The sequence below is a fragment of the Piliocolobus tephrosceles genome, chromosome 5 (assembly GCF_002776525.5).
Source record: "Piliocolobus tephrosceles isolate RC106 chromosome 5, ASM277652v3, whole genome shotgun sequence".
Lineage (NCBI taxonomy): Eukaryota > Metazoa > Chordata > Mammalia > Primates > Cercopithecidae > Piliocolobus > Piliocolobus tephrosceles.
This window is the reverse complement of record NC_045438.1, coordinates 29,642,629-29,655,877: the sequence shown is the minus strand read 5'-3', so window position 1 is coordinate 29,655,877 and position 13,249 is coordinate 29,642,629. Positions and strand designations below refer to the sequence as shown.

General features: G+C 38.6%; 1 protein-coding gene across 8 annotated transcripts in view; it reads left to right on the top strand.

Moving 5' to 3' along the window:
• The window catches only part of EPB41L2 (erythrocyte membrane protein band 4.1 like 2), a 226,252-nt gene extending 214,320 nt beyond the window's left edge, over positions 1-11,932 (top strand). For all 8 annotated transcript variants that reach the window (XM_023230628.1, XM_023230626.1, XM_023230624.1 and 5 more), the window contains one exon: positions 10,683-11,932. The gene's annotated coding sequence lies outside the window, so the exon portion shown is untranslated. The remainder of the gene's footprint in view (positions 1-10,682) is intronic.
• The last annotated feature ends 1,317 nt before the right edge of the window (positions 11,933-13,249 follow it).

Here is a 13,249-nt window from a genome sequence, read left to right as displayed (position 1 = left end):
TACTTCTAAATTAGTCGTGTTGTTTTTTTCCACTGTTGTGGGTACATGAATGCCAGTTTCTAAACAAAACAATCTTGTGTTTGTTTCAAAGTCAGGTTGATATGCAGGCTTTCAAAACATGAACTCATAAGCCAAACAGGAAATTAACATTAGCTGCCTAGCTGACTTGATGAGAGAAAAGAACCCTGTTGGCTGAACTGAGCTCTAGCTAATCATGAGCCACTCATTTACATGTGGGCTCTGATGAGTGTCACCCCTGACCTTCAAAGAGAACAAACCTATTGTCTTTCAGATAACTATTTCAGTTCTGCAGGAGTATCAAGTGTGTTGCATTTTTATTTTATTCTATTAGCCTAGTTGTGCTAATCTCATACCTAAAATTAGCATCTTATTACTGCTTCATTTTCAATATAGATTAATCACACCTCAAATGACGACTGACTTCTTCTGCATAGAAATAAAAAGCCAGTTTTGGTTTAGTGAGTTTTAGGCATAACCAGTTTTCACTCTGAAATGCTGTGGAATATTCTCATTTAACATGGCTAAATCTACCAGGTGTTATCAATGAGTCAGTTACAATCTATATGAACTCCCCCCACATGAGAGGTGCTGCTGCCACTGCTCTAAGGCATACATTAAGACCAGGCAGTAGTCACTAATTCCCCAAGGCTTGCTCTTGTACATAACCATTACTATATTTTTTCAAATGAAACTATCTTTGTTGTTTTTTCTGGTAGTAAAAGAGAGGTTATAACTTTTTTAAAGGGAGAGACAGTAGAAAATGTAAGTGATCCATAAGTCCCATGCTCCCAGAGATAGAGAATTTCTTTCCAGTGTGTATGTGCATGCTTATCAATATACACACATATAGACATTCACATCCACACAGCCCCTTCTTTCTATGTAGGCTGATATTGTGATTCTTGGTTTTTCCCTCACTTAATAGTACATTATAGTTATTGGTCCTTGTCGTTACCTCACCATTTTTCAGCAGCTGTTGAATGGATGAGTGATGGTTTACTTAACCCCTATTAATGGACATTTAAATTACCCCTCAGTTTTCACAATTATTACATAGCTTCAAAGATTATACTTGTTTGTACATTTTTGTATGTTGATCTCATTGTTTCTCCAGGGCAAAAAAGTGGAGTTGGTATACCACGAAGGTTGTTTTTTGTTTTTGTTTTTTTGAGATAGAGTTTCACTCTTGTCACCCAGACTGGAGTGCAGTGGCACGATCTTAGTTCACTGTAACTTCCCCCTCCCAGGTTCAAGCGATTCTCCTACCTCAGCCTCCCGAGTAGCAGGGATTACAGGCGTGTGCTACCACGCCCAGCTAATTTTTGTATTTTTAGTAGAGACGGGGTTTCCCTATGTTGGCCAGGCTGGTCTCAAACTCCTGACTCACCTCAGGTGATCCACCCACCTTGGCCTCCCAAAGTGCTGGGATTACAAGCATAAGCCACCACTGCTGGCCCACCAAGGGTTTTTGACATATTACCAAATTGTCTTCCTTAGTGGTTCTGCAAACATAGAGTGCCACTAGCAGTTTGTGAGCATATGTTTCCCCATAGCCTTGGCAACAACTAAACATTATTAAACATTAAAAAAAAAAAAGCTTTGCTAGTCTGATCAGGAAAGAGCATTTTTTTCTCCCTTGTTTAAACTGTGAGGAAAGAACCTTCTTTGATTGTATTTTTTCAGTGCTAGTGAAGTTGGAATACATGCATACATATGCTACACACAGGCACGGACACACACACATAATTTGCATTTCTTTTGGTTGCCAGTTTGTGTCCTTTGTCCTTTTCCCTATTCAGGTGTCTATTTTTTTCTCTTAAAGAGATTAGTTGAATGGATGCCTGATGGTGTACTTAAATAATCCCTACTAATGGGCATTTAAATTATCCCTAGTTTTACAGTTATCACACAGCCTAGTAATTTGAAAAGATGAGTAACTATGCTACATTTCCCCCCCAATTTAAAAAATTATTATTAAAGATTAAAAATGGCACCACAAGTGGGGAGAGGGGCAAGACAGAACTGACGGCTTGGAGACAAGCAAGCCGTATCCACAGTTTCGTTTTTTGTTTTGGCCTACATGGTGTATCTTAGAATTTGAATCAATTATTAATGCTTAAAAATTAGAAGATACTCAGCAATTTTAGAAAAATCAGAAGCCCTGATGGCATTGAGCCTGCTCTCCCTGTGGTTACACTGCTGGCGCTTCGTAGGCGTGGCCAGCGTCAGTCTGGGAGGAGCTCTCTAAGTCACCACAGTGCGACTGCCTGTCATATCCTGTCTTTATGTTGAGGCCCTTGGGGCCCAGTCTCCTCATGCAATATGTATTACCCATCTGGCCTCTGACTGTGTTGGGGTGGTGGTTATGACTTTGTTACCCTGTCCTAGGCTGTGTTTAAGAGTTCGGAAATGTAAAGAATATTTAATGTTAAACTGCCTATACAGCATCTTCGTGTCTCTCCAACCTTTTTTTATAAGGAAATAGGATCCTAGACATTAACGTAACTGCCACAGGTCACCTGTGCTAAGTATAGGTTCATTTATCTCAAGGCTTTTCTGTTAGATATCCCAGATAACAATTGTTTAAACATGTAAATTTTGTGGGTGGCATCAGAAGGGAGTTTTGCTATGGCAACTAATTAACAAGTTTATGTACGTGTGTGTTGTTGTAAAGATACTCCTGTCCTTATGAGGATTACAGTCCAAGGACATATTGATGCTTTCTTACATGAAAATAGTTGAGTTAGCATTAGAGCACATGTGAGTCCGGACCTGCTCTGTCCAGTATGGTAGCCAATACCCACTTGTGGCTATTGAGCACTTGAAATGTGGCTAGTTCAAATTGAGATGTGTTGTAAGTATGATAGTTACTGGATTTCAGACATGAGAAAAAAGTAAATTATTTCTAATTTTTAAGTGAATTATTGAAATAATTTGGATATACTGGGTTTAATAACTACATTAAAATTAAATATACATGTTCCTTTTTATTTTTTGAAATGTGCTTCTAGAAAGTTTACATTCATTGCTTACAGTATATTTCTCTTGGACAGTGCTGATCTGTGGAGGGTAAGAGGGGTGAAGTGAGAGGAAAACCTTAAACTAATATGGCACAATGCAGTTTAGATTGTGTGTGTGTGTGTGTGAGAGAGAGAGAGAGAGAGAGAGACTGTTGGGGGCAGGGAATAGTGTTTAAAGATATCTTTATTTAACTTTGAGGAAAAGTGATTTTTTTCCCATGCTCCCTCAGATAAAAAGTGAGAAAGTTGGGTCTATAAATTTCTTTGGATTCCCACTAACCTTCCTTTTTCTAAAAGATGAAAGCTTGTTAGTGAGTATTTTTAAGCTCTTATTTGATGCTGCAGAGAAATGTTTTCTCATTGCTACCCAACTTATGAACCTAAGGGTGACAAAACCTCAGCTCTAATAGAGTATACTGAGTGGAGCCTGACCATAGTTCATTTGTTTTTTAAAAGAAGCTTTAAGATTTTATAGAACGCTTTTATATCAAATTCGCAAAAGATTTGACCTAGCAGAGTGAACCAGAAGACCTTAACAGCTTTAGGGCCAGCTCTACTACTCTTAGAAACTCGTGTTACGGCTTCAGTGATTTGAGGAAACCAGTTTTTTAAAGAAGTAAGAGTCCTCGTGGGATATCATTGATACGGTTAATCAACAAAAGAGAACAGAAAAACGAACCTGATGTTTTTCCACTTAAACAAGAAAATTGGCAGATGAGAGTAATGGTAAACATGGGAATTAGTAAAGACATAATGCAATTCTGTTGTTTTTTCTTCCCCCGTTTCCTCAAGCTTTTATTCTTCAGTCTTATGTTACAAATTAGTCCCTGGTACTTTCACTTCTGGATTCATTAATCTATATTATGAGTCCAAGGGACTATTATAGTTGTGTGTGAGAGAGGAAGGCATAGGAACATGCATAATATTCAGGGCACAAAAACAGTATGTTTGAAGAGAAGCCTAGATAAAGGGCTGTGAAAGTTGACAGGAGAAATGCTTCTGATTGGCCAACCAAGACAAAGCTCTCCAGAAAGGTTGCAGGAAAGCTCCTCTGTGCAAAGCACCAAGGGCAGTCTGGATGGTTGGAGACTGGGGAGGGAGGAAAGAGCACATGGGAAAACAATGGGAAGGATGTCGGGAAAAGCAAACCTCTGTCGTAGTTATGTGTAGAGTTAGCACAGCTAGAAACATTTCTTCAAGGCAAATTGCAGACAGTCTTACATGCCATGTCCTTTAGTAATATGAATTTATCAGTAGTGTGTATGATTGACTGAGAAGCTCCGAGATTAGATGAAGTACCCTGGAAAGACACCAAGATACTGGTTCACACAGTTAGTAGTGGGGAGACTAAACTGGACATCTCTAAGAGGAAGATCGAATTTAACTTGGAAACGAAACCAGCAATAAAATATCATATAGGAACTTCATAGGAACATCTATAAAAATTAAATCCAGTATTTTTTCCCTGTTCAGTCAGATAGAGCTCAGCATCTGTATTACTCTTTGAAGTAAAGTTATTTTAGCACGTAGGCCTTTGAGAGTAATACGGTTCATTCAGAGGACACAGGGCTCAGGAAGGTCAGCCCAGTCCCGAAAGGCCTGAAGATGGGACTTGGGCCTTAAAGGACCCACAGAAGAGCCTCCTGAGAAGGTGGGGGCTCCAAACAGCGTGAACATGTTCCAGCAAACCAGGAGAAGCAAAAGCATTTTGCTGAATTATTTGTAGAACAGATACTGTGCTTCATTTGACTGCAGAGAATAACACTGGATTTAATTTCTCCCTCTACTCAGCAGATACACAAATATCTGTGACAGAGGAAAATGGCAGTAGATTAGTGATAGCAGATTGGGTGTAAGCAGTTCTAAAACGTAATGGTCTCAGGACCACTTTATACACCTAAAAATCATTGAAGAGCCCAAAGAGATTTTGCTCATGTGAATTATATCTATTGAAATTTATCATAAGTCAAAACTGAGAAGTTTTCCAAATATTTGTTAAGTTAAAAATCATCACATGGTGAAAGAAGTCTGTCTAGAAAGACTGTGTATGTTGCATGATCAACCTGTATGACATCCTGGAAAAGGTAAAATGATGGAGACAGTAAGGGGGTCATTCGCTGCCACTGATCTCAAGAGTCTTAATATTGGGACGTTATCAAGCTCATGGTGGCCAAAACACCATTTTCCACATTCTAATGTTCACCTAAAAGCTTGAATTTTATCATTGGCAACAAGTACTGTCAATTGTTTCTCTTGAGGCGACAGGCTCAACTTCATTTTCGATAAAAAGTTTACCTAGTATCCAAATTGAATAACGTCGTTTGTCTGTCAGTGATTCTCTCAAGTAAGAAACGTGGTTTATGAAAAAGCTGCTTCAACTCACAGTGCAGACATTCGCATAGATGCTTTTCCTCTAGACATTGTTGTACTTCTGTATGCAGCGGGAGTGGCGTGTGCATACTTCCCATTTCATCACACAGAATATTAAAAAGACACACTCAGGCTTGAGATGTAGGATAATTAATATTTCTTCTGTTTCCTCAAGGACATCCTTAAGTGAAACTGTCTTCTCTATTTTACTGCGAGTGCACACTGGTAAAGAATAAGGTGTCAGGCCTAAAGAATAAGGTGTCAGGCTGGGCCTGGTGGCTCACGCTTGTAATCCGAACATGTTGGGAGGTTGAGGTGAGAGGATTGCTTGAGGCCAGGACTTTAAGACCAGACTGGGCAGTATAGCAAGAGCCTATGTCCACAAAAAATTTCAAAAATTAGCTGGGTGTGATGGTATGTGCCTGTAGTCCTAGCTACTTGGGAGGCTGAGGCAGGAGGATCCCTTGAGTCCAGGAGTTCAAGGCTGCAGTAAGCTATGATTGCACTACTGCACCCCAGCCTGGGTGACAGAGCGAGACCCTGCCTCTAAAAAAAAAAAAAAGAATAAGGTTACCTCAAATATAGTTTCATTCCGCTGCTTCGACTTATGTAGGCTCAGCTGCCAATAGGTTTACTCACTGTTGTTTGTCTACACCATTGGTGAAAATGCCAACACACTGGAAAGGACATAATGTCTTAGTATGATAATGAAAACAGCTTTGACTCTATGATCCCCGTAAAGAGACTGAGCCGTCCTCAGGGGCCGCAGGCTACACTTCGTGTATATTTTAGTGATAATACAGACATTTTAAGAACTAACTTTTTTCTGGGTTTAACCAAATGGAAATTTAGCATGCTTGCATTTTTGGCTCTGGGATTTTTATTGTATTTATTTATTTAATTTTTGAGACAGTCTCTCTCTGGCAGCCAGACTGGAGTGCAGTGGCGTGATCTCAGCTCATTGCAACCTCTGTCTCCTGGGTTCAAGTGATTCTCCTGCCTCAGCCTCCTGAGTAGCTGGAATTACAGGCATGTGCAACCATGCCCGGCTAATTTTTATGTCTTTAGTGGAGATTGGGTTTCGCTATGTTGGTCAGGCTGGTCCCAAACTCCTCACTTCAGGTGATCTGCCCTCCTCAACCTCCCAGAGTGCTGGGATTACAGGCATGAACCGCTGTGCCCGGCCAATTTTTATAATTTAAACAATGGAAATTCTGTTTAGAAATTAAAATCAAATAAGCAAATTGAGGACCAAAGAAGAATAAAATGAAAAGTTCAGCTTTTGAAATAACTGTCAAATCCATAAAGTATCATTTAAAATTTGATTTTACACCTGAGTGCACGGAGTTCAATTTTGCTTAGGAAATGCAGTGTCTTAAGACAGAGTCTTGCTTTGTGGCCAGGCTGGAGTGCAATGGCATGATCTCAGCTTGCTGTGACCCCTGACTCCCAGGTTCAAGTGATTCTCCTGCCTCAGCCTCCCGAGTAGCTGAGATTACAGGCGCGTGCCATCATGGCCAGCTAATTTTTTTTGTAATTTTAGTAGAGACGGGGTTTCACCGTGTTGGCCAGGATGGTCTCGATCTCCTGACCTCCTGATCTCCCTGCCTCAGCCTCCCAAAGTGCTGGGATTACAGGCGTCAGCCACTGTGCCCAGCCTTAAGTAAATATTTCATTCCTGTTTTCAGAATCTTTGATTATATTATTGCTCTGTAGTAATTGAATGTTCATTAATCTGAAGAAATGTTGTTTTCTTGTGTTATTTGCATTGTTGTATTATTTGGGGGAAAACCACATTTTTGCATTTTTATTGAGACGTCTCTCTAGATGAGTGCTGTATCACTTAAAGGCAGCATTGCTAGTGTTTTCTGTCAAATGCTTCTTAAAATCAATTTACTGAGTCAATTTCTGGAGTAGAGCACTCAAGATTGAGATCAATACGTGAGGCCTTTGTCTCTAGAAACTCAAATATTGTGCTTTTCAGGCAAGATCATAGAACTTCGGTGTATGGACTTTTTTCACCACTGCTTATTGGGTGCACTGAGAGGGATAAATAACTCTCTGAGCCCTCTGTGAGTGCTTAAGACATAGAATTACACCTGTGATTAGATGAAATTGAGCCACATTGATCTATTCTCACATTGGCCAAAAGAGGGGGACATAGACCAGGGAATGTGACTATAGTAGTTAGAAATGTTTACTGACATTGTATAGGCCAGGGTGGAACAGTGACACTTGGAAACAGAACAGTAGTATGAATGCTTTTATTTTTGTTGACAATTCTAATACATAAAGTATAATCCATATGCTTAACAGCTATTATCTTACCCAAACTCAGAATGAACCTTGTGATAGTGTAAAAGTGAAAGCAGGTTGAATTAATGTCTATAATTAATGCCTGTCAATTTGTATTGACAAAGATGCCCAGACTTCTATGAATATGAGTAGAATTCAAGCTTAGAGAAAGAAAAGAATATTCTTGAAACTTTTACAGCTTTTACATGAAGAGCCAGTGCCTAGTTTTCAGTTTGGTTAGAATATGTAATAAATCATTTAGTCCCAAATTCTAGCCTGTAAAAAAATTGTCAGATATTAAGTTTACTTCTCACAGACATCTCACAGAGGACAGAAAAGTACAATATTTCTGATGTACAACATTTCTGATGCTTATGTAGCAGTGACATTGGTGATTCTATCTTTATCTCTTCTCTTTCCCAGCTCAAAAGCTAACAAACGGTTTAGTACTTAGGAACATATTTCTACATGTGTTTAAGTGCAAGAAACAGTCAAAAAAGATACGTGGATATGTAAATAAAGTCTTCATACAATAAGTTACTCCCTGTTCATCCACAGCAGTAAGGAACTGGGATGTTTTGACACAATATCTAATTAACTCAGAGTTAAACTTGATTTACTGATTTTTAAAGAATGAGAAAATAAATAAGTTTTAACATTAAAATGGCAATAAAATGATTCTGAAAGCTATTTGGAATCCTAAGAGCACATCAAGGTTATCATTTATAATATTCATTACCAGAAAAAAGTTTATTAATGGAAATAGATTACATTTTGAGTTTATTTGGGTAACTATGTCTTTTTCTCTCTAGCTCAGTAAATGTTGAAGTTTTTTGAGATCAAGATCTATTCCCTTCAATTCCGACATATGCTTAGTTTCCTCTAATAACTTTGAAACAAGTTTAATTTTAGCTTTTCTTTACAAATTTATGACTCATTACAAAGTGAAATTTTTATTTTTGATGAAAACAGATGCAAAGAAATAAAGTGACATAGGGCCTAGAGAAAATAGAGACTAGAATCCTAAACATTGTTCTCTGTAGGTTTTCAGGCCCTGCTAGCATCAGGGGTTTGTTCTTTTAATAACATAAACTAGGCAAAATGGCAGCTGTGTTCAACAAATGATGCATATTTACTAAACAAAGCAAATGGAAATACCAGCTCTGAAGGAGCAGGAACAGGTACCATGACTAAAGGTGTCACATAACCGCCAAATCCAATTTGATTGGTAGTTGAAACTATTTCCCTTTATCATCCCCCACATTTCTTTTCATAATTACTAACCTAAAAAAAGACTTTGTGTTTTCTCCATTGATTTTTTTCCCACCCGGCCTAGAATCAAGCAGAAGTACTAATGAATAATGAAATAGCCTAAGGCAGACAACAGGGTAGAAAACAATGAAGTTGATTAATCAATCTGTCCTGAATAATCAAGAGGCTCTAATATTATCTGTGATAAATCTAAATGGTAGGGACTGTTTTCATTAAAGCAAGACTTATGTTTACCTAACCAAAAGAGTGTACATTCTAATTGACTTTGGGACCAGTGTCTCTTGGAAAAGACATTAGTTACCACTCTCCACTGTCCTTTGTGATTACCTATCATTTGCCAAATGTTCCAACCAAATTGAAATATAAAATGAAACAATTGCCACCTTAAAACCCTTTTCTCTTTCAGAGCCATTGCACCATCATGGGTTGTTTTAGTCTTCTCCACTTACCTTTGATTGTGGGCTTCTGTAAGACTCTGTGGCTTTCACTTACTCCTGTGCTCACATGAGACTTAGTTCTATCTGTTGGTTTCACTTATCCCTTGTTCTGATGCCCAAATCTATATCCCTAGGCCTAATGCTTCACCCAGGCTGTAAGCCTTCATTCTCTCCTTTTTTTGAGGTCCCATACTCCAAACCTTATCCTCTCTTATACTTCCTTCTTAACCACCACACTCTGATTGTTCTTCTTAGTGGTGCCTCTCAAATTTCTCTCCCACCTGATTTCTGTGGTGACCACTCAAGTTTGGGTCCTGGCTGTCTGGCAGGAATGCCTGACATTTTTCAGCTTCCTCATCCAGCTGGACTCCTGCAGTGGTCTCCTGACCGTTGTTCCTGCCTCTACTCCTTGCTGGCTTCAGCCTATTCATCACACTGAAGCCACAGCAGTGTTTTCAAAACATAAATTACACCATGACAAACGCTTCCTCACAACCAAAGAAGAAGCAATCCCAACCTCCTTTCCTGGGCTTCTCATGTCCTGCATGACTGGCCAACCCCAGGTTCTTTGACCTGTCTTTTATCTCTCCGTGGCTCTTGTTCTCTGCCATGGACCATTGCAGGAGATTGCCAACTGGTCTTTTCGTCCGAATGTTTTTTCTTAATTCATTTTTTTTTTTTTTTTTTTTGGTCTATTAGATCAAGCTGGTACTTCTCAGGCTATTAAAGAAAGAATAGACCTAATATTTTGTACCTTTATTTACTACTCACTATACCAATCCCATTCATTTCTGCATCCTTCCCCCACATACATCTTACTGTCATAATAACCGTGTACTTCTTCACCTCCATGCCTCTTTCCTCATTGTGTTTTTCCACCTGAAGCACCATTTCCATTCATTTTAGCACAAAGAAAATGGGCTTTGACTTTCCCCCTCCCCGAGTATAACTTTAAAATCTACCCTGGTTTCTCTCTTTAAATTCTTACTATGTGAATTGTCTCTGTTTTATGCTAATAAATTCTTTTGCAGTGAACTATTAATTGCCAGTTGCTTTTAGCATACTCGTCAGTTCTCCAGGTATTACAAGGCCCTCGAGAGTGGAATAGTGTCTCATGCTTGTCTTCTGGTAAACATACTATTTACTGTAAGAGTAGGCAGACAGTAACTGTTGATTACTTGATTGAAAATTTGATGAATGTTGCCTAACTTTTTTTCAAGCCTGTGTTTTTGGAATATTTAAGCCTTCTATTTTTTTTCTCTCCTAGAAAGCTATTTTTTAAACAACACTCAACTTTGTGAACCCCTGAAGATTTTTTGACCGTTCCGAGTCTTAATGCCACACCACTATTCCAGCGAATTTATGCTACAACTGGTAACAATGACCAGAAGCCTGAAGAATTAAAATGCCAACACCAAACCTTTCCTTACCAGCTCTGGTCTATATTGCTCCCATGCATTTAATATATTATTTTGTTTTATAACCACTTCTAAATATTCTTGGTTCTTTCTTTTTGTTGTTGTTAATTAAGGGGTTTTGGTTTTGTTTTCTGTTTACTTTGTGTGCAACTACCTGCTTTTAATGACTCACTTTGATCAAATGACAGTGAACAAAGCCAGCCCAAGCTGGTAAGGTGCTGTTCACCTGAACAGGTGCTGTTGTGCAGAAAGGAAACTCTGTGACTAATTTAGATAGTGGCTTTCCTTCTTCTGGATTCTTTTCCTGAATTCTCACAGTATATATTTACGGAGTTTCAAATTGCAGTAAATATACTGTATGAGAAAATATTAATACAGATTAAAAGCATTTCTTACATCCTGAAAATTTTCTAATACTTGAGAATTTCACAGGGATGTTTTTTTATATTGGACCCTTTTGACTTTCCAGTCCTGTGACTTTCTACTTTTAGTAGAGAGTCAGAATCTCTGGACTGGAGAATTATGAAGAAGTTCACTGACTGTGCACTGTGCTTAGAGACCCTGCCGCACCACACTGCCAATGCTTGTCAGACACATGCCCTTCGGCAGCATTCCAGAACAGGAGGGAAGAGAGAGAAAACTCTTTCTTCCCTTCTACTAAAAGATTCAGGCAGCTTAAAACCTTAGTGCTTTCTTTCTTAACAAATCCAAATTTCAATTCTTTCCATTGTTTGAACACTTGGGTAGAACTCTTGCTTTGTATTAAACCTCCTTGTCTACACGTGTAAAACTGACCTTTTGTTATTGAGCAGGCCTATCTCTTTCAGCTAGTTTGATGATTCACACAGGTTTGAGGACGCTGGGGAGAAGGGGGGGTGCTGTGGTGGTGTTCTGTTGGTTACAAGAAAGTTATACCATTTAAAGCTGGTACTGGAGACCTGATAGGGACTTATTAACTATATTGAACATTTTTTCCTTTGCCTTTGACCCTATGTATAGTTATGATGCCAGATTAGATTTATAGCAGCTTCAAGTTGTATTAAATGATATTTTGCTTCCTGTAATACTGTTACAAAATAAAGTTTGTTTATTCTCTAAACTTGTCACTTCTCTTTTTCTAAAGGTTTTTAAAAAACAAACTCGAGTGATAGTTTTCATCAGAAGTCGTAGTATTTTGTGAAAAGTAGCATTTCAAAAATCTGTTTTCAGCTCTTCTGTAATTTGATGATGCTGCCAACATCACTATTTGAAACGGTGAAAGCGACGTTGAAAGTTTGTAAATGTAATGTTTGGCGTGCCAGATTCCTTCCGCCTGGTTACATAATCCATTCCAGCTTTTACGAATTCTCCAAGGGATATTTTCGCTTGTTTTCTTTGTGCATTTTTCATTTTGTTTTCAGGAAATATTTTAGCTGTACCATCTGAATCTTGCTCCTCTGCTTCATGTCCTTCTTTACTTTGTGTCCACTGGCCCGGCCCTCTGTGTATCAGGCAAACTAGGCCACTGAGGGGCTGCATCCCAATCTGATTGGGATGCTTTCTTGTAAAAGTTTTGTCAGGGCACACCGAGTTACGGTGTTGTTATCGAGCAAATAACCAACAGGGTACATTTCTTGTGAAGTGTTACATAGAATTTTTTTCTCTAGTCATTTAAAGTAAGTACATTAAATACAATTTGCATAACTGTCGTCTTTGAGATGTTTCCACTAAATTATCTCTCGCCTTGTGAAAGGCCTTTCTCACTTTCTCTATAATTATTACAAAAACAACAACTCCCTGGAGAATCCAATCTCAGCAAGCTAAGCCTTAGAAATACTGTGGAACCAAATGTTTTTGCAAATGTATGTCTCATCAGAAAGTTTGTATAACACTCACATTGAAATCATCGGTTGAGCTTCCCTGGGTGTCTTGAAGACCATATTTGCAGTGACAGGAAGAAAGTTTGTCGTCACAGGTCCTGTGGACTAAGAAATGTAGTGTGTGGGGATTCGGGCTCAGTTTTATTCAGCTGAGACAGCAAGAATAGGGTTTAGGGTTCGGGGGCCATTGAGAGAATCTGTGGGAAGTAATACCCACAGAGCCACTGGAAACAGCGGTGGTAATTATTCCCACCTGTGACTACAGGTGCAAGGCTGTCTTTGAAAAAAAAATTGTATTATAAAATATTTCTCTGGCTGTTATAATCTCATCTGGTAAACTGGGCTAAATGATAGAATAAATAGGAAAGTAGATCAATAAGATTTTGGAACTCAGATTTGAAAAATTTGAAAAGTGGAAAGAATATTTTTAAATCCCCAATCTGTTTGATGGTAATTATACGTTGGATGGTATTTTTGAGTACATGTTTTCTGCTATCGTCTGCTTGTCACTCACATGTTAGACTGTGTGTCATTGCCTACATTATGATAAATTCGAG